Source organism: Ursus arctos, unplaced genomic scaffold (assembly GCF_023065955.2).
Source record: "Ursus arctos isolate Adak ecotype North America unplaced genomic scaffold, UrsArc2.0 scaffold_22, whole genome shotgun sequence".
Classification (NCBI taxonomy): domain Eukaryota; kingdom Metazoa; phylum Chordata; class Mammalia; order Carnivora; family Ursidae; genus Ursus; species Ursus arctos.
The window spans coordinates 8,695,732-8,722,190 of NW_026622897.1; the positions used below are offsets into that span (position 1 = coordinate 8,695,732).

Genomic DNA, 26,459 nt, shown 5'->3' on the forward strand with positions numbered 1-26,459 from the left:
AACTCTACTGTCTTTCTCTTAATGCTTATTCTTCTTGGGAGTATGTGGGATGACTTCTTTTTCTTAATAGCACCATGAAGTCTCAACAGCAAAAATGGTCTCTTTTTGAATGTTGTAATCAGACATTGGTGCATCCATCTTCCAGTTGTTCTTCCAGCAAAATGAGTCCCTGCTGATTGGGAGGAATCTTGGCTTTCACATTTTTTATTATACCCATGGGTTCAACCTTGAGAATGATGGTCTTTCCTGTTATGGCTTTTCACGAAAATCTCATCTTGGCAGTGGTTCTACCTGAGACGGTGAATTGGAAAAGAAGAATCAGTTCTGATTAAGTTTTGCTTAACTTTGGCTTAAGCTGGGTTAAATCTGGGTTATGGAAGGAAAAAAGAATAAGGAGTCCAGTATCACAATTGGAGCTCTTATCTGAAGACTGAGGGGAGCACTGGTCATTGGTCACTATAACTGGACATCCTGACCTAGCCACTTGCATTGTTTAAGGAATTAATGGAAGTTGCTCTGAAATAAAGCAGAGACTCTGAGAAAGCCTTCTTCTTACCTACTGCCCATAGATTCTGCAGTCTGGCCAGTGATCCCAGGGTGGGCTGGAGAAAAAGGGAACAGAGTCTCTAGGACAGCTACAGGAATGAGATTTTTCTAGGGAAATAGAGGAAGAGGCACATGACCCATTTCTAGAACCCTCTTTGGTAATCTTATTCTCAGTTCCATGCAGCATAAAACAACTGCTGAGCTGTTTCAGAACTCTGAAAAGATTTATACACACACATATCTGCTAAAGGTCTTGGATTCTTTTAAGGCGGAAGATCTCAGAAGATTTTCTATCTCTCTTGGCCACATTTAAGCTTGGCTATGGCTCATAGAAAATCCAACACAATGGTGGCTTAAACTTAATTGAAGTTTATTTCTCTAATACATATAGGCTGTCCTAAACCAGTGTAGTGGGTCTATGATCATTAGGAACTCAGGATCTTCGTCTGTTGTCCCATCTTCAGCATGAAGCTTGCACCTAGTGGAAAGTACAAAATTGTTGTTCTCACTCCAGCCATTCCAGCCAGCAGAAAAAAGGAAGGAGGAGGAGTCAGAATCTTTCTAAGAACTCTCCCCAGAAATCCCACTTATCATTGTACTGACCATATCCTCTTACTTTTCTTTGGCCAGGACTTAGGTGATTGGCCACAGTTGGCAAGAGAGCTTGGGAAGTGTGGTCTTTATCTTACACAGCCATTTGCCCAGTCGAAGATTGGAGAATATGGAGATGTGGCAGTCTCTGCCATATCCTGCTAAGGCAACCTCAAAACTTCTAGGAGAGAAGAGTTATAAAAAGAAGATATCCAGATGGGAGTGTGAAGGGAAGGAACTTGACCCCTTGAGGTTCACCTCACATTCAGCGCTGTCATACTTACTCACTCACCCCACCTGAGGGCACAGAACTTCCTCTTTGGAATTTAGACCTGGGATGCACCAGACCTCCTTTCTTTCTTTGTCCCTGGCCTGAGGGGGGTCTCTCAGCAATTTCAAAGATCTTTGAAATGCTCAGGTGTGAAAGAAGATAAAGAATGCTGGATGCTTAGAAACTTAGAGGTTTGGATCTTAAGGTAACTGCTTTCCATCCCCAAAAGGCATAAATATGCAGAGAATCTTGCCTGACTTTGTTCGTTTCAGTTGCTGTCAGGTCTGCACGTAGAGGAGAATAGCTTTTGTTTTTCCTGGAACAAGGCACAAGACCATTTTCAAACTCCGCCATCCCCCTGTGCTCAATCATTTAGGTTTGGCTTTCTGCTGAGAGGGAGGCTTTGTCAGTGATCACTTCTGGTTACTAACAGGTAAGATTCTTCCTGTCTATGCAGGGAATGAATTCAGGCCCATAGGACTGGACTTTCACCACACTCTTAATAGTGTATCTTTGAGATCTTCATATCAGTCCCTATGGATCTAGTTCATCCTTTTTAATAATTGCATGAATATTCCATTATCTGGATAATGCCAATTTATTTAACCATATTCCTATCATTGAGTGCCTTAGGAATTGATGTTTTTACTGCAGAATTGCTTTTTTATTGATTGTTTTTTGATCAGGGGAACAGCCTGAGTTTAGCAGGGGCTTGATAGGAAAAGGAACTGTTGGGCTGGTGGATTAGGAAGACCAACTTCTCCCTTTTCACAATATTTTGAAGGATGGCCTCATTTGAGAAGCTTGATGCTTCAATAAATTATGGACAAGAATTGAAGTCTCCTAAAACTGCAGGAGGCTGAGAGCAGATCCTTGGAATCAGAGAGAAAAACAGAGTCATTGACTTAAAGACTGGGTCCATTGAAACAGCAGGTGGGCCAGCCCACAAACTTCTAAGTTCATACCTCAAAGCCAGACCTTGGCCTCTAACACTCAAGTAGGTTGGTGCAAAAAGCAGAGGTGGGTGATAGCGAAGACGAGACCGCTTCAGAAGTCCCCGATGCAGAGAGCAAGTGGCCGGTCAGGACCTCCACCAAACTGCCAAACCCGATGTGATTGATTGTTCTTAAACAGGAGGAGCTCCTGCATTCTGCAAAGTTAGGGACCCTTCCCTGTGTTTAGGGACCCCAGCCTCGCAAGTATGTTTGCCCCTCTTCCCCATCTACCCCCACAGCTCTCAGCCTTCTCCTGCCTACTGAGAGTTCAGTGGCGTTTCTATTCTTTTACTATCAAAATATGTTCTCAAAAAAGAAAAAAATACAAGAACCAAAAATCATTCATATTATAATTTAAATTGCTGATAACTGTTGGAAGTGATACCAGGTAGGGAGGAACACTGGGAACGTATATGTGCGTGTGTGTGTGTGTGTGTGTGTGTGTGTATACACACACACACATGTATTTTCCTTAAAATTTGTATTATATTTTCAACCACACAAAAGTAGAGACAGAAGTATAAGGAACCCACACATATCCACCAGCTTCAGTAGTTTTCAGCAGTCTGTTACTTTTGTTTGCAGCTATTGTCTGTTTTCCCTTAGCATACTTTTTTGTTCTGCATGACTTCTGAATTATTTCAAGTATTTTCATGTAACCCACAAGTATGGGAAGGGAAGGTATATTGAATGGGATGAAAACCTCACGGGAGGTTCAGTCGGGCCGTGGCTGCCTGGGTTGTGGAGGAGCAGGTGCACAGGCAAGATCTGGCAGGGAGGAGTTCCAGGCTGCCCAGGATGCCTGCAGCAACGCAGAGGAGGGAGCAGGAGGACATACCACGTACCTCCCTCTTGCTGTCCCTGCCTTCAGCCAAGGGAATGAAACTCTCACTCTAATATTTTAGGCATTTAAAGCTGGTGGGAGAGAACGTTCTGGAGGGAAGAGAACTTCTCACGCGCCAGTCACCCCCAGTGGGCAGTTGCTGATTTCTCTACCTTCTGCGCTGTATTATTTTTCCAAATGCTGGATGTGGTTTGAACAGAGTGGGGGGTGAATGTCAGGCAGAACACCAGCCTGGCTGCCAGCGAGTGTCTTCGCTGCTAGGGAACAAAGCCAGGCAGGGCTTCAGGTGACAGCCTGCATGCTGCCGGGTGGGAGGAGGGAGCAATAGAACTTGCCATTTGGAGGGACTGTGGGCTTCAGGCCTCCTGCAGGAGGACCAACAGCTGTCAGTGTTATCCCGGTTCTACTTTCTGCTCAGAATGAAGATGTCATGGAGACAGGAGGAGATGCCAGTCGTGCCCTTTGATTTGCTAGTTTTCTCCTGCAGCAGCAATTTTGTCTCCAAAACTCTTTTTTGGCAAGCCAGTATGTCCCAAGGACAGCTTTTTTGGCATGTGTGAGAAGCCAAGAGTAGCTGTGTGTGTGAGTGGTGTGTGTGATGTGGGTGGATAGGGAGCGGGGCAGGGTGGCTGAGGGTGTGTGGGGCTGAGCGAATCCACAGGCACCTTTAGAAGCTGCTGCCATACACCTCCCTATGGGGGGGGGGCTCTAGAAATGTTTGTAGCGTTAGTTGGTCAGCTACTTGAGGAGCAGGTGTTGTTGGCGTGAATTTCCTAGCTCTGGTTAGACCAAAGAACCTGGCGGTTTAGATTCACTGTTGAGCCGCACCTGATAGCAGGAGCCCAGAGAGGCCCAATCCTGTCCATGCTGCTCCCTCAGAAGGGGTGCACAGGCTGCAGAACTGGGTGCTGGGCTCAGATGCGGCTGCCACTTGCATGCCACCCACCGAACGGCAAGCGCTTTTAGGAGAGAATCTGGTGGTTCACAGTGAGGTCTGCAGTTGGCCACATGGCCTTGCTCAAGTCTAGTGAGCTGTTTTTAGTGTGAGGGACATCATGAAGACTGTTGACTTGAGCTAAGCAGAATCAACAAGCCCTCTACTTCAGCATTTTCTAAAGCGTGTTCTGCTAAGCACTAGCTCAGTAGAATTATGGTGGATGGGGGATGCTCAGATGGGCTAGGGCCAAGAGTAGGTGGAAGATTTCCATGATGATATAAGTTGGGAAATGGTGCGTGGACTAGGTCTGTTTGCTGCAGGACTTCTCAGGGCATTTGTTACACTATCATGCCTTGTGACTTTCTGAGACAGGGCAATAATATGCTGTGGATATTTTAATCTGGATTTTTTCTCCACTTATTTGGCTCATATGAAAGCAGAAGTAATTTGACATTTATATTGTTATAAGCTCCTCCCAAAGGGTTTTGGAGACTTTGACTTTATATTTCTATTTAAAAAAAAACAACAAAACCTGACTTTGCATCTGTGTTACCTCCCTTGGGAGTCTGGATACATTCATACTCTTCCAGCAACTCTTCCCCATTTTATAGACAAGGTCATCGAGGGTCAGAAAGGTTTAGTCATTGGCTCAAGGTCTCAGAACAGAGATGCTGACTTAGGTTTCTCTAGCTCTGAAGGCAGTGTTCTTTTCTTTCAGGTGAAGGAGGGGCAAGCTTTCCTTGTTTGGTGTCTGTCTCGCCCACAAGAATTTAAATAGTTTCCCCGAGGGTGGGGACTTCTTTTGTTCACTCTTGAATCCCAGGGCCTCTCACACAGTAGGTATTTTTTTTAAAGATTTTATTTATTTATTCGACAGAGATAGAGACAGCCAGCGAGAGAGGGAACACAAGCAGGGGGAGTGGGAGAGGAAGAAGCAGGCTCATAGCAGAGGAGCCTGATGTGGGGCTTGATCCCATAACACCGGGATCACGCCCTGAGCCGAAGGCAGACGCTTAACCGCTGTGCCACCCAGGCGCCCCTCTCACACAGTAGGTATTATGTAAATATTTATGGGAGGAATGAATCACTATCTTCTTATCTATGCAGTAAACAGGCATTAAATGTCTCTACTGGGTCTCCTGGAAGGTAATTTTGAGAAAGCATAGCTGAAGTACAACCTTGGTAAGGCCAGGTCAAATAGAAAGAGATAATGGTAAGTGAAGTAAATCAAGCAGAGAGAGACAATTATCATATGGTTTCTCTCATCTATGGAACATAAGAACTAGGAAGATAGGTAGAGGAAGAAAGGGATAAAGAAAGGGGGGGTAATCAGAAGGGGGAATGAAGCATGAGAGACTATGGACTCTGAGAAACAAACTGAGGGCTTCAGAGGGGAGAGGGTGGGGGAATGGGATAGACCAGTGACGGGTAGTAAGGAGGGCACGTATTGCATGGTGCACTGGGTGTTATACGCAACTAATGAATCATCGAACTTTACATCAGAAACCAGGGATGTACCGTATGGTGACTAACATAATATAATAAAAAAACATTAAAAAAAGAAAGTAAAAAAAAAAGAAAGACCAAGGTTGTTTTGGGGGACAGAGAAAAAGAAGTTAGCTTTGTGGGGGTGCTCATATATTGTCTCTGAATCCTGATTTCTTTTAAGTTGAAAAGAAAGAAAGGAATATTAACCACATATGCCCAGGGAAATAACTAATAAAATAGTCCAGAAGGGTATGACATGAGAAGTAAGTGTCTCCCTGCACCTCCATTGCCGATCCCATTCTTCACTGTACTTTTTTGGGGGGTGGTGATGGTGGTGATAGTTTTGTACATAACTCAAATAATGTGCTTACATTTCCATTCCTGCTGTCGTCAATTTGATGACTATTGACTCCCCACTATGATAAATGAGGCACGCGTCTTCCCCTAACTTCTTCCTGCCGATTTTGGTTATATTTTTATTCTTCTATTTATTTCCACTACGTTTTGAAATAAGGTCCTTAAGCTTTCATTCCTTGATTCATTAACTCAGTATCCCTTGTGTCTCTACCATGTAACATGAGGACATTAGTTCTCCATTTCCTCCTTCTTCCTCCTCCTCCCAATAGTGGTCAGTACTAACTGTACTGTACTTTGTCAAAATTTAGAGCATTTATAATTGACAGAGTAACCATAATTAGTCCTTTGATGCTTTGTTTACATATCAGGGGATGTTGACCAATGAAAATCATTATATAAAACTTTAATAATATTGTGATTTTGCAAATATTATTCATTGTAGAACCAGTGGAGTGTTTGGATCTAGAGAGGAGATGTAATCCTGTTTCACTAAATTTTGGCTGCTCAGAGAGAGGTTGTTGCAAGCATCAAGGTCAAATGGATTCCTTCTGTACTCCATCAGTTCTCCAAAATAATAACCCATTTTTAAATTTATTTCATATCTGGAACATGGCTTTCATCCTGGAATTTCTAATTGCATGTGTTTCTCTTCTTGTTGGCTGAGGTAACACATAGCATCTTCACCATACTATTAAGAACGTCCAAATTCTTAATCATTCTATTTGCAGAATGACCAGTTTTAGAACAGACTTTTTTCTGTGTCTTCCTGAGCACTCCTGACTTAGTTCCACTCTTTGTTGGATCTCATGCAGTCTTGGGTTTGTGAGACTGAATATACAAATAGACAATGGCCAGATGATTCCAGAAAAATAGAACTCTGACCCACGATCTATAGCAATCAGTGTAAGACGCCAAGCCATTCTCTACAGTAACCAGCCCAGGGAGCCAGGCTGCTGTATCTAAGTCAGACTTGTAGGAAGTCAGACCCCTATCTCCAGCAACCAGCCCAGAAAGCCAAATGATAACCTCTGTAATAATGGGCCCCAAATGGGCAGGACATGATGGATGGCTGACACTTTTCCTAATGTCTGCCCTTCTTCTAATGTAAAATCTACCAGGAAAAGCCAAACGTGCTCCCCTAACCAGTCACACGGGATGCCGCACGTCTAGTTAGCCTGCTCACAACTTCTCCACGCCAGCAGCCTGCAAGCAGGGACACCCGAAGCCTTCCCTTTGTCCACGATAGAGCTTTCCCACTCCTCTGCCTGCCTTTGACTCTCCACCAGAATGCAAACGATGGTGGCTGACTCCCTTGTGAGCTCTGCAGAAATAGCCTTTGCCTGTTCCCATTTGGTTGGTCTTTATTTCCACAGATTCCCTTTTTGTTTGTTTGCTTTTCTGGAGCATATCCCCAGGTAATTTTTTTCAAGTAAAATGTCTGGCTCTTTGCAGGTCTGAGAATATCTTTATTTTGTCCTTTCACTTGGCTGGCTTCTGAGTGCAAAATAACTTTACTCAAAATTTTGGAGGCGTTACCCCACTGTCTTCTATTATCCAGACTTCTTCTTGAGAGGATTATTAATCCTTTGTAGCTAAACTCTTTCCCAAACGGTTTCAGAAATTTCTCTTAATCCATGTTCTGAAAACGGATGAGGATAAATCTAGGAATTGGTCTTTTTATAATCACCTTGGTTAGTACTTGGTGGGCTTTTCAGCAATAAAGACCTTAGAAATATTTATTCCTTCTTTCCTCCCTTCCTTTATTTTTTTCCTTTTTGTTCTCTCTCTGGACTTCCAGGAGATGGATATTGGCTGTTACTATTAATCTTCTACATCTCTCAATTTTTCTCTCCTGTTGTATCTGTCTCTTTGTCTTTTTGCTTTCCATGTTGGCGTATTTGCTTGCATTTCCGCTTCGACAATTTTATTTTCATAGCACCCAGTCTTTATGGGTGCAGTTTCTTCTCAAAGTCTCTTTGGAGTTACTGAATTGAATTTTTTTGAGTTCTGTGGTATTTCCTCTGTTCTGTTTCTCCAGTGGCCTGTTTGCTCCTTCAAGCTGTTTGTTCCTTTGTGTTCTCCTTAAGGGTCTGCTGGTCCTTGACTGTCCCCGCACATTTATGAGGACAGAACCAGGCTGTTTATGGTAGCTGTATGTGGATTTCCTGGCCATTACCCTTCTGCTGAAGGAGAGGGCTACAGGCGGTGGGTGGGCCATCTGTACTGGCATGCTGCATTTTAGGGTGTCTGAGTGGGGAGCAGTCAGCAAAATTGGGATGGCCCTATTTTGGAATGCCTGTTCCACTGTGATATCTTACCCATTTCCAGAAAGAACTCCCAATTTCTTTTGACTGTTCAGTTTCAGACTGGGGGCGAAGTACTGGGACGACCGATCCCTGAGGACCTTACTTTAGCCAGGGACTCCTTGGCATTCCCTCTCCCACTGCTGATTATTGGGGGGGGATGGTGAGGAGGGGTCCCTGCCTTGAAGAATGGCTCTTGTCTCCTTGTAGCCCTCTGTCACTGTTGTTTGCAACCAGTGGGATTTAATTCACCTTGTGACTTCTTTGGTCCTTTTCTACCCTGTCTTCTGGTCTGAGTACTTTTATGAATTGATTGCCTTTTGTGCTTTTATAAATTGTCATTTTGGTTGGATCTTGGAGCGGTTTGCTTTTTTGACCACCTTTTAATGGACTCAAGTGCCTTTTTGTTAGGCTTAGGACTGAGGTAGTTACAACAAAGATTCTGTGGCCAAAGAATCAATTCAATTTTACAGGTTACTGCCATCACCCCAAAGCACCCTCCAAGCCACAGAGAGATGGAGGACCCAAGGTAAAGAGGCATTGACAAACAGGGGTGGGAGTCCTTTTGCTCTTTACCGTTTAGCAGGGGTAAACAGCAGACCCTGTGGGAGCACACCTGTGGCCCCGGGGAGATTTCCTGGGCTCTGTCACATCCTCACTGCTATAAGAATGGTCAAATAATATAGTGCAGAACTGGCAGAATTCGTTTGAAAGGGCATCCAGAATCTATTTCACTCTCTCCTAGATTCTTCCCAGAAGAATCAGAATTATGGTAGAAGTCAGAGTTATGGTAGCCTAGCTTTGGAGTAACAAGATATATATGTTTCCCAGGACAATTCAAAAATACACTCATAAACAATTTTGCAGAGAATGGGAAAAAAGAACTCTGTGAAAAAGCTGGCTCCTATGTTGTGCACCAATTTTGAGGAGAGAGTAGAAGTCATTGCCTAGTGCCTAGAAAGTGGCTACCTGGCACTGGCCCAGGACAGTCCCCAGATATCTGCCCTGAAAGCTAGGGCACAGTAATCCTAAGATGTCACATCACATCAGCAGCTTGTTCCAGAAGCCAGCGGTCCTCACACTGTGAAAGAGCATTGGTTCTGCCTGCATACCACATCTGGTCTTAGAGTGAGATTAAGTACATGCCCAGGATCCCACAGCCAGCAAGAGGCAGGGCTGAGATTTGAACTCAGGACTCTCTGACTTCACAGCCTGTTCTTTCTTCCACAACATTGCCTGTATCATTTCTTTACAAAGTTAGCATCAAAGGGCAAGAATGACACGCGGCCCCGCCGTGCACACTGGTGGCAGTGCACACTGTAAAGTGCAGTTGTGGTTCAGGGAGGGAGTGATGGGAGGGCAGGGATGAGTCTGTTTTGTCCATACTCCATCCCAGCCTCGGGGAGGCCCAGGATCCAGCCTAGCACTGATGCTCAGCTGGTATTTGTTGTTGAAAGAGTGAGCTAGAATAGCCAGAAGAATTTTGTGGGGAAGGCAGGGTTTGATCTAGGCTTTGAAAAGCATTAGGTGTGGGAGGGTGAGGACGGCAGAAAGTGCTGTCTGGGTCATGAGAGACAGGATAGAACATATCGTGCAGGTGGGGGGTGGAGGAATGAGTGTTGAAAACAGGGGCAGGTCAACTTGAGGAAACAGCAGAGGCCATGTTATGGCAAGCCCTAAACATCAGAAAGTGAGACTGGGGAGAAAAGAATGAAGGACCCGGTTAACGTGGGAGTGGTTTTGTCTTTAAATAATGAGCTGTGATGGAGATACTTTGATTTCTGATTCTCAGAAATAAAATCATCTAATTTAATGAATTAATAATAATAGTTATTTTATGGAGTCCTCAGCATGAGCCATAGATTTTGCTGAGAGCTTTACATACATCAGCTGGGCTAATCTTCAAGTTTGTGAGGTAGACATCATTATCGTGTTTTCTAGAGAGGACGGAACAGAGGATCCGAGAAACTCAGAGAGGTTTAGAAACTTGGCCCAGATCACACAGCTGGCCAGGGCAGGGCAGGGGCTTGAAGCAAGGCATGTCTGCCCCTGAGGTTCTCTCAATGGCCAGGTTCTACCTCCTTCCAGAACAGGAGCAGATGGCTCAGGCTGTGACAATGGGAGTCCCTGGGTGTGTTGGAGGCAGGCCTGGCTGCTGTGTCATCCAGAGGCAGAACTGGGGAGGCTTGTTGGAGTGCAGGCTGGCTTTGCTAAGGGCCGGGCTGGCACAGTCTGATGGCTGCTGTGCTATTGCGGGACACCGAGCCAGTGCCCTCAAGGTCAGTCTCAGCCACGTTTCTCTGTGCTTCTATTCTCAAAGACTCGAAACAACCTTGAAGGAATAAATAAATGAGGGAACAAAGTATATGCTCTCCCCCATTAAGCTTGGCTGAGAGTCTCTCTTCCACATTCCTCACGTACAGAATGTAGTTTGAGGGAGCAGATTAACATTTCAAACTGGTTCGTGCAATTAGACCGGAACACCTGGTTTTGCAATAACTCTCATTTTCTGTGTGTGCTGAGGGGGTTCTTGAAATTCCCATGCTTGGTGGATTACCCTAATGACTGGTCACCAGCTGTTATGTTGGCATGTTGTACGACAATTGATTGCAGCTCCCCACCGGCATTTGGCAGCGGCCCCGGCAGAAGCAGGTAGCAGGCTAGTGCTGACACCTTCTCTTCCTCATGTCACACGGGGCATAGGCTCCTCTTCAGTGATAAGTGGCTCAGGCTTAAGAGAAGAGTGTCAGGCTGGCAAGCACCCTCCTTGTCTCAGCATCTGGGCTGATTAATCACAGCCAAATGTGTGGGCAGGGGGCAGTGTGAGGGAAGGAGGCTAGAAGATGCAGCCTCCTTGAATCTGTTCACTGCTTGGTGCCGCCCGGGGGCACATATGATCATTTTGGGGTTTTGTACCAACTTTATTGGCTGATAGCGTGAGTTTTAGAATCTCTTTTCGTAATGACAACAAACCCCGTGATATAATGTTGCCTAAGAAATAGTCATTTGTGGGGATATACTATATGGTGACTAACATAATATAATAAAAAAACATTTAAAAAAGTGTAAAAAAAAAAAAAAAGAAATAGGCATTTGGTCATTCAAATACGTTTCCTCTTCATCCACAGTTCCTGGAAACGCTTCAGGGACGTAAAAGTGAAAGAGGTGTTGTGTTATACATAAAGGTGACTTTTGGGGCCCCACCCAAGGGCAAGAAAGACCAACCATGTGATTAAAGGGTTGGAACTTTCAGTCCCGCTCCTGACCTCTGGGAAGGGGGGAGAGGGGTTAGAGGTTGAATCAGCCAATGGCCAATGACTTAGTCACCCCTGACTTTGTAATGAAGCCTCGGTAAAAGGATGAAGAGGACAGCTTTTCAGTCTTTTTTGTTAGACTTCCATTCTTAGGGAAACAGAGTGCTCCCAGGTACCACTGAAATAGTCTCCAGGCTCTATGAGGACAGAGGATCCTTTGTTCAGGACCTTGCCCAATGTGTCTCTTCATCTGGCTGTTGATTTATATTCTTTATCATACCTTTTAATATACTGGTAAACGTAAGTGTTTCCCTGAGTTCTGTGAGCCACTCTGGCACTTAAAAGAACATAAGGAGGAGGTCGTAGGGACCTCCAGTCTGTACTGGTGGGTCAGAAGCAAAGGTAACAGCCTGGGGCTTGCAACTGATGGCTTAAGTAGGGAGTGGGGATGGGGGAGTCTTGTTGCACTGAGCCCTTAACCTGTGGCATCTGATGTTATCCCTGAGTAGTTAGTGTCAGAATTGGATTGAAATCTTGGACACCTTGCTGGTGTCCAAGAATTGGTTGATGGTGTGTGTGTGGGAACCACCCCTACTGCATTGGAATTGGGTCCAGAAAATAAAAAAGAAACCCAGCCCCCCAAAACAAAGACAAAAATCTGGAATCCAGATAGAAAGATATAATGGACATTTATCATTTTTCCCGACTTGCCTAACATCAGGCTCTCTTCCCCACTATGTGTAATATTGGTAGGATGCAGAGCCCTGCCTTTCTCCTCAGAAAACAACACAGGCAGATTTTTCTTCTCTTCAGCCCTAACTACTGTAGGGGAAGATAAAATGTTTTCTATGCTTCTAGGTTCTCTGGCTGGTCTAATAATTAAACTGACATAAGACAGATTAATAGGAGAAAAACAAATTTAATTTTGTATGTACAGAAACCCCATAAAAATATGAGACCCAAGGGTGGTGGAGGCTTATGTGCCAGCCTGAACTAGGGAATGGGATAAGGGGCCTGAAGCTTCAAAGGGAAGGAGGGCAATTCACAGGACAATAGAATAGCAAGTGCTTGGTAATTAGATGTTTGCCGGGACATCCAGATCGGCCTTTCAGATGAGTTATCTCTGGTTGTCCTGAGAGCTAGGCCCCATATCCAAATTTTTTTAGGTAGTTAAGGGAGAGGTAAAAGTTTTTCTTGAGTCTGCTGGGTCTTGATTGCCTTCAGCTCAAAATAATCCACATGCCAAAGGGCCATATTCTACTCCTCTTCACAGAACACTAGAGCCAATCAGACACTCCCAAGCAGGACTTCGAGTCTGGTGCCAAGGCCTTAAAGATGACAGTGAAAAGGTTCAGGAAGGGAAGATCAGAATCCATCCATCCATCCATGGCCATAATAGTACCCAACATCAGTGGCGTCTTGGAAGAGCAGTGGGGTCCTGACAAAGGTTTTAGTAAAATATATATGTATCATCTCCTCTTAATTGCTTGGTTCTTGGACATTTGAGAAGACTGGAGATCAATTTTAGAAGACCACTGTTGAATCTGAGAGTTCCTTAGAGTCCTCCCATGGCCAGTGGCAGTCACTGTTGCTTGTACTTCTCAACTAAAAAACAAACCCAGACTTAATAAATTAAGAGGAGACTTCACTTGAAAGGATTATTCCAAGGTGTGGGAGAGGAAAGCCTATTGCCAACAAGGAGAAGCTCTGACCATAATATCTGCAGGTGTCTGAAGAGTTAGGGGAAGAGATCTTTCTTTCATAGAGAGGACTAAATGATGCCAGAAAGAAGCAGGAATGAGGAAGTGGAACGAAGTGATCAGGGCAGTAGATCAGGCAGTGGTTTATCCTGAGGCCAGCCTGGCCCAGGCTGCCGGTGGGCCACAGCTTTGGAGGCACCTGGAGGAACAAGAGAAACTTAACTACTTGCTTAACAAGCAATTTTATTTTGGTTGTCTCCAGTGAACTACTAGGGACAAAACAGATCCGCTAATCATTTATGAGGCAAGGAATGGGAACTTGAAAGGTCTGTGCCTGGCTTTGTCCTAGATAAACCAGGCTGGTTTCAGTGAGTCTTCTCTGCGTGGTAAGGGAAAGAGAAGATTCTTTGTAGTAAGCCATTTCCTGGAACACAAAAGGGTGGAGGGACTTTTTAACCACTGTTTCCAGGAGCACAGGGCTCAGGTACAAGTCAAGGCTGTCACGATAATCCTGGCTGATAAGAGGGGAACGTGTTTATAGGCCTCTGCTACTGCCAGGCGTTCTTACCTACATTATCTCAGTTACAGCCCACAAGGTAGGTTATTAATATCATCACCATGTTACAGGGAGGTGCAGTGCGGAGCAGAGACAGACACTTTCAAGGCATTTTACCAAGAAATGGAGCTGGAGCTGAGGCTTGAACCCTGGTTTCTTAGGTCACAGTGGGTACCTGCTCCTTTGCACGATGCTGCGTCTCTACGTGGGCTCAGTGACTTCCCTACACAAACCTGGTTTGTGTTTAAGACGCGAGCACAATTGTTTGACACATAAATGATCCATATGTATTTGTGGACCTTTTCATGATAATGATGTTACATCGATATCTAACAGAATATGAAGATGAGGATCAATTACAATCTCAATTTTCTAGCCTGAAATGTTCCTCTATAATTTCCAGGCAGTCATCAGCACTTCCCCGGGCTTACAGGCTTGTCTTTGAATGCTAAAGGACTGCATTAGCACAGCCATCAAACCCTGTCCGCCTCCAGCATTGCTATCTATGCGGCTGCAATCCTTCTTTACCAAAATAACACTCTTCTTAAAGAGGAAAAAAGGGATGAGAATCTGACATCTTTTTCTTTGTTCGTTTTCACATTCCCTACCAGATAACCCCCAATACAACAACAACAACAACAACAACAACAACAACAAAAAGTGCAGTAGAAGTATTTTACACATGAGGATGGAATCCAGCGCAGGCTTTGTTTTGGTCCTGAGAAGGTCATAGCCCTCAGAAGGCTCTGGTCACACAGCACAGCAATATTCAAGGGGAGTCTTCCTGCGGGTAGGTGGGATGGACAGCTTTTAAGCTTCTTGAACCTAGGATGCTACAGATGTGTGTTGAAAGGGCCCCAGAGTTCCGCCCCTTGCAGGTGGTGCTGGTCCTTCAGCTGCCTCAGAGCTAGGGGCTAGTGCCTGCCTGCTGCTTTCTTCATCCTACTCTGCACCCCCTTGGCTGCCCAGGGCTGATAGCTGACCACTCCTGTTCGCACAGGCCTGCTCTTTTCCAGCCTCCTTAGGGGTCCCGCCCCCCAACATCTTGGGCCCGTATTGGGACCTTGGAGCCCAAATGCAGAGCCTCTCAGGGTGATGGCCTGCTGTGGTCATGGCTGTAGCTCAGGTTCTAGAGGCGGACTGTCATGGGTTTGGTTCTGGCTCTTAATGGAATCTTGCAGAGCAGCTTGGACAAAGTGTTACAACCCTCTGTGCCTCAGTGTCCTTGTCTGTTAAGAGGAGATGATAACATCCATCTCATTGGGTTGTTGTAAGGGTTAAAAGAGATAATGTAACTGACTAGCTAGCCTCAAAGAAGTGCTCAGTGAATGTTGGTTAATGGTGATGATGATGATAAACCAAATATATTAATGTGTGATCATGGGAAGGGAGGAGAGATCCGCCAGACCCTTCTCCCCTTTCTTGCAGGAAGCAGATGGTCACTTTCAAAGCTCGTTTCTGGAGCTTTGTTGTCTAACCCACTGCTCTCCATTAATGCCTTGTCCTTGGGTGGACATGGGGTCTCATAATGGTCACTCAGCTCTTAATCTCCCTCAGTGCTCAGTTTGGCCTACAGTGCCCCTGCTGACCTCCTGGACCTGCTCTTGGCCAGGAAACACTCAACTTACAGTTTGGCTAAACTCTCCTTTGCATGGGGTCTTGCTGCCTTATTTTAGGGGACAATAAGGCGTAGAGGAATATACACAACCTCAGCACAAAACCTAGGTGGATTCGAATCCCCCTCTGCTACTTCCTGTCTATATGGCTCTAGGCACAGATTCAGCAAGATGCTTAACATCTCCAGGCCTCCGTTTTCCTTTCAGGGAAACATGAACAACAGTGGCAATTTACCCAACAGAGTCATGGTGAGGATTAATCAAACAAGATAAGAGGTATACAGTGCCTGGCATATGGTAAGAGCCCAGTCAGTGAAGATACTTTTTGAAAAGATTATGCTAAAAAGTCACTTAAGTTTTCTTGTTCCCCTGTGTGCAAAGAATAGTTGAGAGTGATGTATAGGATATAAGGTAGGAAATGGGGGAAAGCCCCGAAGCAAGCCGTTACTAAGGCTCACAGTGGGCCGTGGGAGAAGAGGGCTGTGGGGATGGGTTTTGGGGTCAGGCTGGGGGTCTCCAGTCCCACCGTGTGCTCCTGGGGCTGATCCTGAGGCAGCTGCCGTCTTGATGTGGGGATTTGGTTGTGTGCGTTTACACTCTGACAGGGCTCACTTTCCAAGAACCCGGCCCTTCAGCCTTCTGCTCTGCCTTCCACCTGATCCCTGCTCAGACCTTTCCAAAGGGCTCAGAGTCATTCATGCAGCAGCACATTTTAATTCCAGCCTGGAAGTGAGTGGAGGGCCTTGGGCTCTGACGCCTGCCACTTTCAGGGAGGCAGTTAGAGGCCTGCAGGGAGCAAGTTTGGACGCTGGCTTATTACTTTCCTGTTTCAGTCAGGCAGCCAGTTACATTTATTAAGTGTCTGTAGTGTGGAAAGACTGTGCCAGATGTTGTAGGGAGGGGCTGGGGAATCGAAAACGTGCCCAGTTTCCTCTGTAGAAGAGCTTACAGACCATCAGGAAGTTAGGGCACACCCCAAAAAAGCATAACTGAATTTATGTTTCTGAGTCTGCTTTTATGAGCTCCGTCTCTACAGGGAAGGGGAAGCTGAGCCAAGGCTGAGGCTGCTGGTGCCGTTTGGAGTCAGATGAGGTTTATCAGGGAAGCCTTTCCAGGGAAAATTAGATTGAGCCGGGTTTGGAACCACCCAGGAACACAGGATGCTGGAGAGGAGGAGCCCAGGGCGCCATAGGTAGGACAGTGGCATTTGCAAAGGTTTGGAAGTAGAACCAGTAGGACAGATGCTAAGCCCATTGATGTGGCCGGCAATATACGGGTGATGTCTGTGAAATCATCTTAGGATGACTGTGGGCAGGGGTAGGCAGCCGTGAGACCATGGAATGTTTGTGTACATCTGGGGGAGGCAAACCGTCATGGGGGCTTGAGATCAAGAATCCTCTGCTCACTGTAAGTTCGTGATGTGGTGTGTGTGTGTGTGTGTGTGTGTGTGTGTGTGTGTGTGTGTTTGGTTTGGTTTGGTTGGTGAATTACTTAGGACTCTCCAAGTGACAGAAACCAAAGTGAGGTAACTCAGAACAAAATCCTGTAGGGCTAAGAGACCACTGAAGCTGTCTGCACGGTCAGCCTGGTTTTTACTCAGATTACATATTTCTTTGGGGGTGGATTAGGAATAGTGAAGGGAATAATGGTAGAGGGAAAGCTACCAGTCCCTCCCTGGGTTGGGCTGCTGTCCTGGCCTTTGCCCGCGGTTCCGTGGGGAGGTGAGGGGCAGACCACTAAGGAGACCTGGGTTCAAGTCCTGAGTAACAGCTGTGACCTCGGGCACATGTCCCTCCCACCTGATCCTTTGTTTCCTTGTCTGCCCCATGAAGGATGGGTTGACTAATTCCTTCCAGCTCTGAAGTGCGTCCCTCCTGACCGTGTATGAGATGATGAAGGCCTGGTGTGGGGTGAGGGCAGTGGGAATGAGGGCTACGAGAAAAACATCACAGGAACAACTGGCAGGAGTTGATGCAGGACTGACTATGGAGAGTGAAGCAACAGGAGGGTTCAGAAGGATCCGGAAGCTGGAGGATGGTGGTGTTCCTCGTGTAAGAACACCAGGAAAGGAGGCCCATCTGCAGAGAGAAAGATGAAGAGTCCAGCTTTAGGTGGGGGGTGTCCAATCTGAGAGATCTGATGATAACCAGGGATGGGTGCTCACCACAAGCCATGGGGTCAGAGTTAGAAACGTAGGTTTGAGAGCCATTTTCATGGGTGGTATCTGTAACCAGAGGAGGCTCTGGCACTGGGGAGAAGGAGCAGGGAGGAAGACAAGGGAAGAAGAGCCACAGGAGCCGGTGCAGTTGGGAGGAGAGGCTCTGGGTCTGGGATGAGCTGTGCCAGACGCAGAGCTGATGCTGCATGTGAGAAACAGGAGTGGACAAGACGAGGGCCCTGGCCACATCTAAGCGCAGTGGACGTGGGCATCCAAGGTGAGGGGTTTAGAAATGAGAAGCAGCTGGTGGAAAAGCTCATCCAGTTTTGAAAAAATGAACTGGACAATGAAGGCAAGAAAGAAAAAACAGGGTAGTAGCTGGAGGGATGGCTGGATCAGTAGATTCAAGAGGACGCTATCTCCTTCCCGCCGTCCCTCCCTCCCTCCTTCCCTCCCTTTCTCTCTCTCTCTCTGCTCTAGACTGAACATTTGTGTCCTTCTAACATTCATGTGCTGAAATCCTAACCCCCAGTGTGATGGTGTTAGGAGGAGGAGGAGGATGGTATCGGGGAGCTGATTAGATCATGCAGGTATAGCTTCACAAGTGGTCTTAATGCTCTTACAGAGGAGACCCCAGAGAGCTCCCTTGCCCCTCTGCCACGTGAGGACTCAGAGAAAAGACAGCCATGGGTGACCAGGAAGAGGGCTCTTACCACACGCTGAATCTGTTGGCATCTTGACCTTGGACCTCCAGCCTCCAGAACTGTGAGAAATACATTTCTGTTGTTTGAGCCACTTGGTCTGTGCTATTTTTGTTAGAGTGGCGTGAACAAACAAGGCACCCTCCCTCCCTTTCACCCTTTAGAATGGGAGGATCCCAGTTGTGACCCTGAGGAGATCTTGGAAGCACAGCTAGGCCCCTCTGCCGCACACCCTTGCTGATCCTGACATTGCACTGGGGACGTTTTGTATGTGGTGGGCCGTTCCGGTGAAGGATGTCTTCCTACAGCTGTCGGCTTCAGATCATTAAGGGCTGGGAGGCTGAACAACGTCTGGGAGACTGAAACGATGTCCCCGCTCTCGGTGACATATTCTCCTGTTTCTTGGGCACTGGCTGCCAAGTGTCTCAACGAAGGCTCAGGCAATGTCTGTGAGTGTTTGGGGGAACAGCAGCTCATGGGAGCAGAGGGTGAGAAGGGCCTGCACCACATACCCAAGCTCTGTGCTAGGCAAGCTCGTGATCTTCATGGGCCCTTCTAGAGCCCTGTCCCTGGGTGCCATCCTGCTCGGGAGCAAAGGGCCACCCTTGACTTCTCCACATGCGGCACTTCAGGGTGCACAAGCCACGAAGCCAGCACGCAGGTGTTCAGGGATCAGAGTGTTTAAACTCACACCCCTAGAATGACTAAGCAGTGCTGGTTACTCCTGTGGCCTGTCACCTCGTGACTCTTTTAGCTTTCCGTTGTTGCCAAACTCCCCAAAGGGTTGCAGGGAACCTCCCAGAGCCGGTCCTGTTTCTCAGAGAATGTGTTGGAATGTTTTTCTCATCTTGCCTCTTGTTGCACCCCTTCTCCCTGATCTTTCTCAAGCAGTGGTTTTAAAACTGCAGGACGCCCCCTGGCTTACAGTTCCCTTCTACAACATCTCTGTCTTGAACAGAGCCAGGCTCCGGGTCTCCCACCCTTAACTGGCAGCTGTGAATGACGTGTCTCTTCCGCTGGGAAAGGGGTCCCATGGTTCTGTCACCTTCACTCTCCTATTCTTGAGGGGGCCGGGGGAGCAACTCGAGGGGTCTAAGTTACCCAGATCAGACTTGCCCCTTGGATCCATCTGCCCTTTAGGTCCCATCAGAAATGGGCTCCTAATGGAGGCTAGAGTGGATTCTACGCAGGAGTCCTGGGGAAGCTTGTAGGCAGCAGCATCAGGGAGACATCTGCACGGCAAGGTGACTGCTCCTGCCAGCCAGACACCCGGGCTTGTTGTTGGCCTGTGTTCAAGATGGAGACTGGCTTGTGGTTAGCAGGAGTTCTCTGTGGTTCCCTCTCTTTCAGCCTGGCTGTGCTCTGGAGACGGCAAGAGGCCAGCTGGCTTTGAGGTGACCTGAGTCCCTGCAGTGTGCTGACTCCCTACTGGAAGAGCCAGGGCACTTGCAGGGGGAGGCAGGTCCTGGGGCATGTGGGCCCGAGCCTGCACAGCAGAGTGGGAAGTGAGAGCCAAGTGCCCTCCAGCACGAGCACCTTCACATTCGGTCAGAGACACAGGGACTTTTCAAAAATGGCCACGTTCCCGCCAGTCCGTCATGTTTATCCACTCATGGGATTGATTTTCTAATGAAATCCTCCTACTGCATGATTTAGGTTCATTTATATAAATTATACAGTGATTTATTTAATGACCTACTTGGAGCACTATAAATTCTACAGCATCCGTGCAATTTATTATTTAAACCCCATATAAATCATGCAAGATGAGGAGACAGAGTTGTGCATAAAGATCACGGGCTTGGTTCAGATTGCCTTATGGGAACCCAAAGTGGGCTTTGTTTGGAGTGTGGAAAACAAAAAGTACACTAACACATCAGCTCTTTTGTGTGTGGGGGGATGTGTACCAGCAGCCTTCATCTCTTTGCTCAGACAGGAAGCACCCCATGGGATTCCCTGTTGCTCCACCCACAGACTGTAGGATGACACATATGGAGGCTTGACATGCTGTCAGAAAGGGCCTGAGGGCTCTGTATGGCCAGGGACTATGTACCCCGTACTCTGACATTTCTGAGCTCCGAGAATTGAGGCATGCTTCATGCAGAAGTGACAGAATGGGCCCTCAGGCTCTTGTCCGAGCCCTAGCACCTTTACTTTAAAAATATCCTCTCATGTGTGAAACTACCCACCTCTTCGTCTTCCTCAGTTGGTCAGTTCCTTCTCTGTATTTCCCTCCAGGCAGCAGTGGGCAAGGGGAACCTATGGCTGTTTATAAGGAGGGTGGTCCTTCTCCAGCCCTCCCCAGATCTGGAAACAGGGTGCACACGACCTAGAAGTACATTGTGCGGGACAACCGTGAATGTGGCAGGTACATCATGCGTTCCCTCAGTCACTCACTCATTTGTCCATATCTTCCTAAATTCCAGGGTGTGTGTGTGTGTGTGTGTGTGTGTGTGTGTGTGTGCGTGCGTGAGCGAGAGAGATGCCAGGCATAGTGGCTAAGGCACCCTTGAAGTCAGTCAGAGCTGGAATGGAACAGTCTTGGAATCCACTTCCCTAGCACAGAGCTAGGTGGCCTCAGGGAAGTTTTAAACCTCCTTCTGGACCCTTAGTTTTCCTGAGTTTTAAAACGAGAATAATGGTACCTATTATCAGAGGTCATTATAGAGAAATAAGTGATATAATTCATATAAATCATGGAGAATGGGGCTTGGCAGATAATAAATGCTCAAAAATGTTAGTTATTATTTGGTATGAATTCTACCCTCTCAAACTAAAATATGGAAGATTTGCAAAACTTGTATATAAATAATGATGACATAAGATAGAAAAATATATGTACCATTGAGAAAGGTATAGATGGAGTGCTAAGCTAAGCTTTTCTTTTTTATCATTTGAATATTTCATAATAAGTAAATCATACACATGGTACAAATTTAAAAGGCACAAAAAGAAATACAGCAAAAGATAATTCTCCCTCCCACAGTTGTCTCCAAGACACACAGATTCCCTCCTTGGATACAGCCACTGTTAATAGTCTCTTACGTTTCCTTCCAGAAAGTCTTGGCACAGTGAACATATGTGTATATAGGCTCTTTCTCTTCACACAAATAGCAGCACACCACCACTGTTCCTGACAGCTTTCTTTTTTTCATTTAGCAGCGCATGTTGGAGACTAGTCCGTGTACTGATTCATCTAGACCTGCCCTGTACCATCGTCTTCTGTGGGAGGACATTGCTAAGCTAACCGGCTCTGTACCAGTTGACTTTTAGGTTGCTTCCAGTATTTTGCTCTTACAAAAAAAAAAAAAGTCACAATGAATATTGTTTCTTGTTAAAATATTTCTCCAGGTTAAATAACTCGATGTAGAATATTTGGGACAAAGAGCATATAGTTGTAATTCCTATAGCTCTTGCCAGATAGTGCTTCATAGAGATTGCCCCACCTTCACTGCCCACCAGCAGTGGATGAGAGAGTACTGCTTCGCACGCGCAGCCAACAGTGTGCTACCAGACTTTCAACCTTGGACACTGAATATCTTTTCATCTTTAGGAGCTATTCATATTCTTTTAAATGACCTATCTACTCATTTTTTTTAATTGAGCAGCTGATTTTTTTTTTCTTATTGATTTGAGGGAGTTCTTTATATATTAATGGAATTAGCCCACTGTCAATGGTAAATCAACAAGACGGGTTCTTGCCCTGGCCCCACTCTGGCCTCCCATGGATGATACTTCCCCACAGGGTGAGGAGTCTGTAGCACTAAGGGAAGGGCTCCCTCTTCTAGAATATTCGATGGGTACCTGGGACTCTGGGATTTCCTGCTCAAACAACCCCAAGCTCATTCCCAGGCCTCTTTTCCAGGTCGTTCCTTTAGAGACCGGGGCTATGCTGCTGATGTGTGCATGTGTGTACATGTGTGCACAGAGCATGGACATGTGGGCTGGGTTGTTCACGAGCATGACTGTGAGGCCCTTTGCAGTATGAGGTGGAGGCAGGAGTGAGAAGAACTGAGGGAGGCTGGGGTTTGCTTTTCCTACTGTCATGTTATGATGTGAAACTGAGGACGTCGAGAATTCTAAAGTCCAACCTGGCCTTCCAGGTCATTTTGAAGGCATATTTGTCAAGGTAGGAGAACAAAACATATTCTATTTAACACTTTTTAGCTTGATTTATAACTTTAAAATAGTATGACGTATGCCATGTGGGCCTCCATTTGTAATCTTCCCCTGGGTCCTGCAAATGTCAGGGCAGGGCCTGACCACATACCCAGGAGTCAGCAAGAGCTACGCTAGCATTTATTTGCAGACTATTTTGGCATGAAATGGTAGGCCTCTAATTGATTATGGATTTTGGAGCTTGAAGGACGTACAAGAAAGCTTCACTCTGGGCAGTTGATACCTTACCCCCATTTTACAGATGGGGCAACTGAGGCCCAGTGAGGCCCAGTGACTTACCCTATGTTGGTCTGCTTCTTTCCTTTTCCAGGCCCCGTGAAACCTTTGCTAAGTGTTTCTGTGAAAACTGCTTAAACATCCAGGTTTTCATTTTGTAATCAAATCAGATAGTGACAAATTCTAAAGCAAGAGAGAATAAATAGAGCTTCAAATATAAGGATCAGACCAGATTTCACACCAGACTGGAACTGTCTGTCTTCAGACGCAGTGTCCTGACTGCATTTCATCACAGAAGATCCCTGTCTTTGATTTTCTCCTCCGTAATCATCTGGAAGTGCGTGCACCAGATAGCTGGAAGGACGCCATGGAAAATATTTATATTGGTGTGGAGCTGTTTGCATCTTAGCCTGTGCGCTTCTCTAATAGCACCATGGCAAACATGACATTTTTCCCAAGTAATTATAGAAGCCAGCAGACATTTAGAGGGGCTTGGCTGTTCATTGACATGGGAAGCACAGCCTCACAGACTGGGGGTTCTGGAATCATGGCACTATGGCTTTTTAACCCAATTTGTGCTCCTTCCTGATAATGAGCAGAGGCCCTGCAGAGAGCCAGGCACTGACCTCAGGCCTGGGACGCACCCCCAGGTGAGAGACTCTCACAGCTTCACCAGGTGAATTAAGAGCAGTGTGTTGCTCGTCCCCTGTGCTGAATGAGGTCTTGAGGCCTGTGTGTGTGTGTGTGTGTGTGTGTGTGTGTGTGTGTATGGGAGAGTAGAGGGGTCTCAGCAGGTGTTGCCCTCCTGCCCAGAGAAATCCGTCCCTGGTCATAGCCATAAGTCAGGCCTTCTACCACCTTTGAAGGTCCCTGCTGCCTGGAAGGGCTAAGGGACCAATGTCCATGAGGACACTGGAATGTGGGGAAAGGGAGGAGACAGTTTCAGGCCCAGGGCTGACCAGGTGATGCCACATCTTGGCCCCTGCATGCCAGCTGCTGGCTTACCACTTCCACTGTCATTTAGGGTGGAGATGGTCTCTGCTAAGGAACTCCCCAGAGGGATGCTAAGGTTAGATTTCTCTCAATGCCCTCTTAGTCTTGTGCCTGAGAGGAGAAACTGGACCACACTGGAATCTGGTTAGTTTTCAGTGTGGTGTGGTGGAAAGCATTCAGGGTCCAGAGTCAGACACCTGGCTTGAGCCTGGCTCTCCTTCCATTAACCTGTTGGCCTTATCAGCCAATCACTTAACTTCTCTGAGCCTTGGGTTTCTTCTCTGTTAAAGGGAGTAACGATACCCATTTCCAAGTGTTAGAAATTTTACCTTTTTTTTTTCTTTTTAAGATTTTATTTATTTGAGAGACTGGGAGAGAGAGAGCACCCACCAGCCAGGACAGAGGCACAGGGAGAAGGAGAAGCAGGCTCCCCTCTGAGCAGGGAGCCCAATGGAGGGCTCGATCCCAGGACCCTGGGATCATGACCTGAATGGAAGGTAGACATTTAACCAACTGAGCCAGGCAGGCGCCCCCCCCTCCAAGTGTTAGAAATTTTAAAAGGACGTGATGCAGGATATGCTGATCACAGTTTGCTTTGCTGAGTAGTCTACATGGCTAAAATGTTTTTAACTTTACAAATACTATCACTTCGTTTCTCATTAATCTTCAGGGTGCCGCTATAAGAGAAGGAGGGTATTATTCCCCTTTAGCAGGTGAGTAGAATAAGGCACAGAGATGTTTTTACAACTAAATGTGGCAAATGTTCTTGACCAGGGCACCAAATCTTCCATCTGCAGTTCCTGTCCTTGAGAAGTTTATAAGCTAATGAGCAAGTCCAACATATGCAGTAAAACATAAACTCTATGAGGGGAGGAACTTGGGCTATGTTCGCCGCTGTATCCCAGGTGCTTCCTAAAAGTTTGTTGACTGTGTGAATGATGTGATTCTAATGTGGGACACAGGGAAGGATAATAGCAGATTTACAAAGTCCTCTGGAAATTCAAAAATGAGAGAGGAGTTCGGGGCAGGAAGCGTGAAGAATGCTTTAAGGAAGCGGTCACATTTGGCCTGGGCTTTGAAGGGGCTGTTGGATCCTGACAGGTTGAGATGAGCAGGGAGGATATTCCCAGAAGCTGGGACAGCAAGGAGCAAAAGCACCGGCTTGCACAGAGGCAGTCACATCGAGGAAACATGAACAATGCGGGTTGGCTGGAGATGGGGCTGTGTGATGCCCAAGTTGGGGTCCATGGTTTGGGCAACCAGACACCCAGGTTTGCAGGAAAAGTCCCAGATTATGCCTGTTGTGGATTAATGACCACTTGTTATTTTTGGTACCCCTTTTCACTTTCAGATGTGGCCCAGTTTGGACCATACGTCATATGCTCACTCTGTCTATAGCGAGAGATGAGGTTTCAAGGAAAGCTTGGGGCAGGATTAAGGGAAGGAGGCCAGAGAATTTGGACTTAAGTCTCTTGGCTCAGGTCTCCTCCTCCACTGTCTGCAGGGCCTTGGTGTGAGCAAGCAAACGAAGCCCCAGAGTGGCAGACGCTGTGACCCCCAGCTCTGGTCAGGAGCTGCTGTGTAAACGTGTGCACTTGGGTTCTTAGTTTAGCTTCTCCAGAGGGAGAGAACCAGCGAGATGTATATAGATACAGACAAGGGAGATTATAGGAATTGGCTCATGTGTTATGGAGACGGAGAAGCCTGTCGAAAGCTGGTGGTATAATTCAGTCTGAGTCTGAAGCCTAAGAATAGGGCTGGGGTGGGACAATGGTGTATATCCCAGTTTAAGTCTGAAACTCAGAGGACCAGGAGCGTTGATGTCTGAGCGTGGGAGAAGATGGATGTCTCTCAAGCAGGGAGAATGATTTTGCCCATCCTCCATCTTCTTGTTCTGTCAGGCCCTCAACAGATTGGATGGTGCCCACCCAGATTGGTGAGGGAGATCGTCTTTACTCAGTCTACCAACTGAAATGCTAATCTCTTTTGGAAACACCCTCACAGACACATCCAGAAATAATGTCTAACCAGCTATCTGGGCATCTCTTAGCCCAGTCAAGTTAACACATAAAATTAACCATCACACTTGGGCTTGCCAGATTTCCTGGTGTTTGAGACAAGCCAGAAATCTTAATTTTTATGTGCAACTCCTGATTTTAAAATATTGGTTCAAAATTTTGAAAACAGTGTCAGTTGTACAAAACCTGTCTGTATACTGTGACTGGCCTGAGGCCACCAGTCTGCCCCGTTGCTAGGAAGTGGGGGTCTGGGGAAGATTTCCAAGGAAGGGGGCAGCTTGGTTAGAGCTGAAGATCGCTAGGACCTTGATGTCAAGGAGGCATCAGGTGAGATGAAGGTAGAGGCGGGTCTTGTGGTTGGGAGCTTCTTGACATTGTTCAGGTGGGCCACAAGGCAGACCTGAATGAGGCTGGGGCATTGAGGGTGCAGATGAAGACAAAATGCTAGACATGTTGCAGGGACCTGGAAGGTCTGGGTCTGGAAGGTTGGGTCAAGGAGGGTGCAGTGAAGTGAGACTGAGGCCCCCAGAAGGTCTGTGGGTTTCACACATAGATGTAACAGTCTCCACAGTAGGCCAGAGGGTCCAGGAACACAAACCCCATGAGGCTTTGCTTCTTCCTTGGAGATCCTGCTTGGAATTCAGCATCATCTTTGATGAGAGAGGAACGTGGTGTAAGTGCTGGTAACCAGCTCCTTTGGCTAGGGAAGCCCAGCCCCTTGGGGGCTGAGTCAGTG

General features: G+C 46.6%; 1 long non-coding RNA gene across 1 annotated transcript in view; it reads left to right on the top strand.

Moving 5' to 3' along the window:
• The window catches only part of LOC113260058 (uncharacterized), a 119,665-nt gene that overhangs the window by 63,898 nt on the left and 29,308 nt on the right, over positions 1-26,459 (top strand). Inside the window, exons 6-7 of the long non-coding RNA XR_008961013.1 lie at positions 14,454-14,632; positions 18,242-24,418. This is a non-coding gene — a long non-coding RNA (uncharacterized LOC113260058). The remainder of the gene's footprint in view (positions 1-14,453; positions 14,633-18,241; positions 24,419-26,459) is intronic.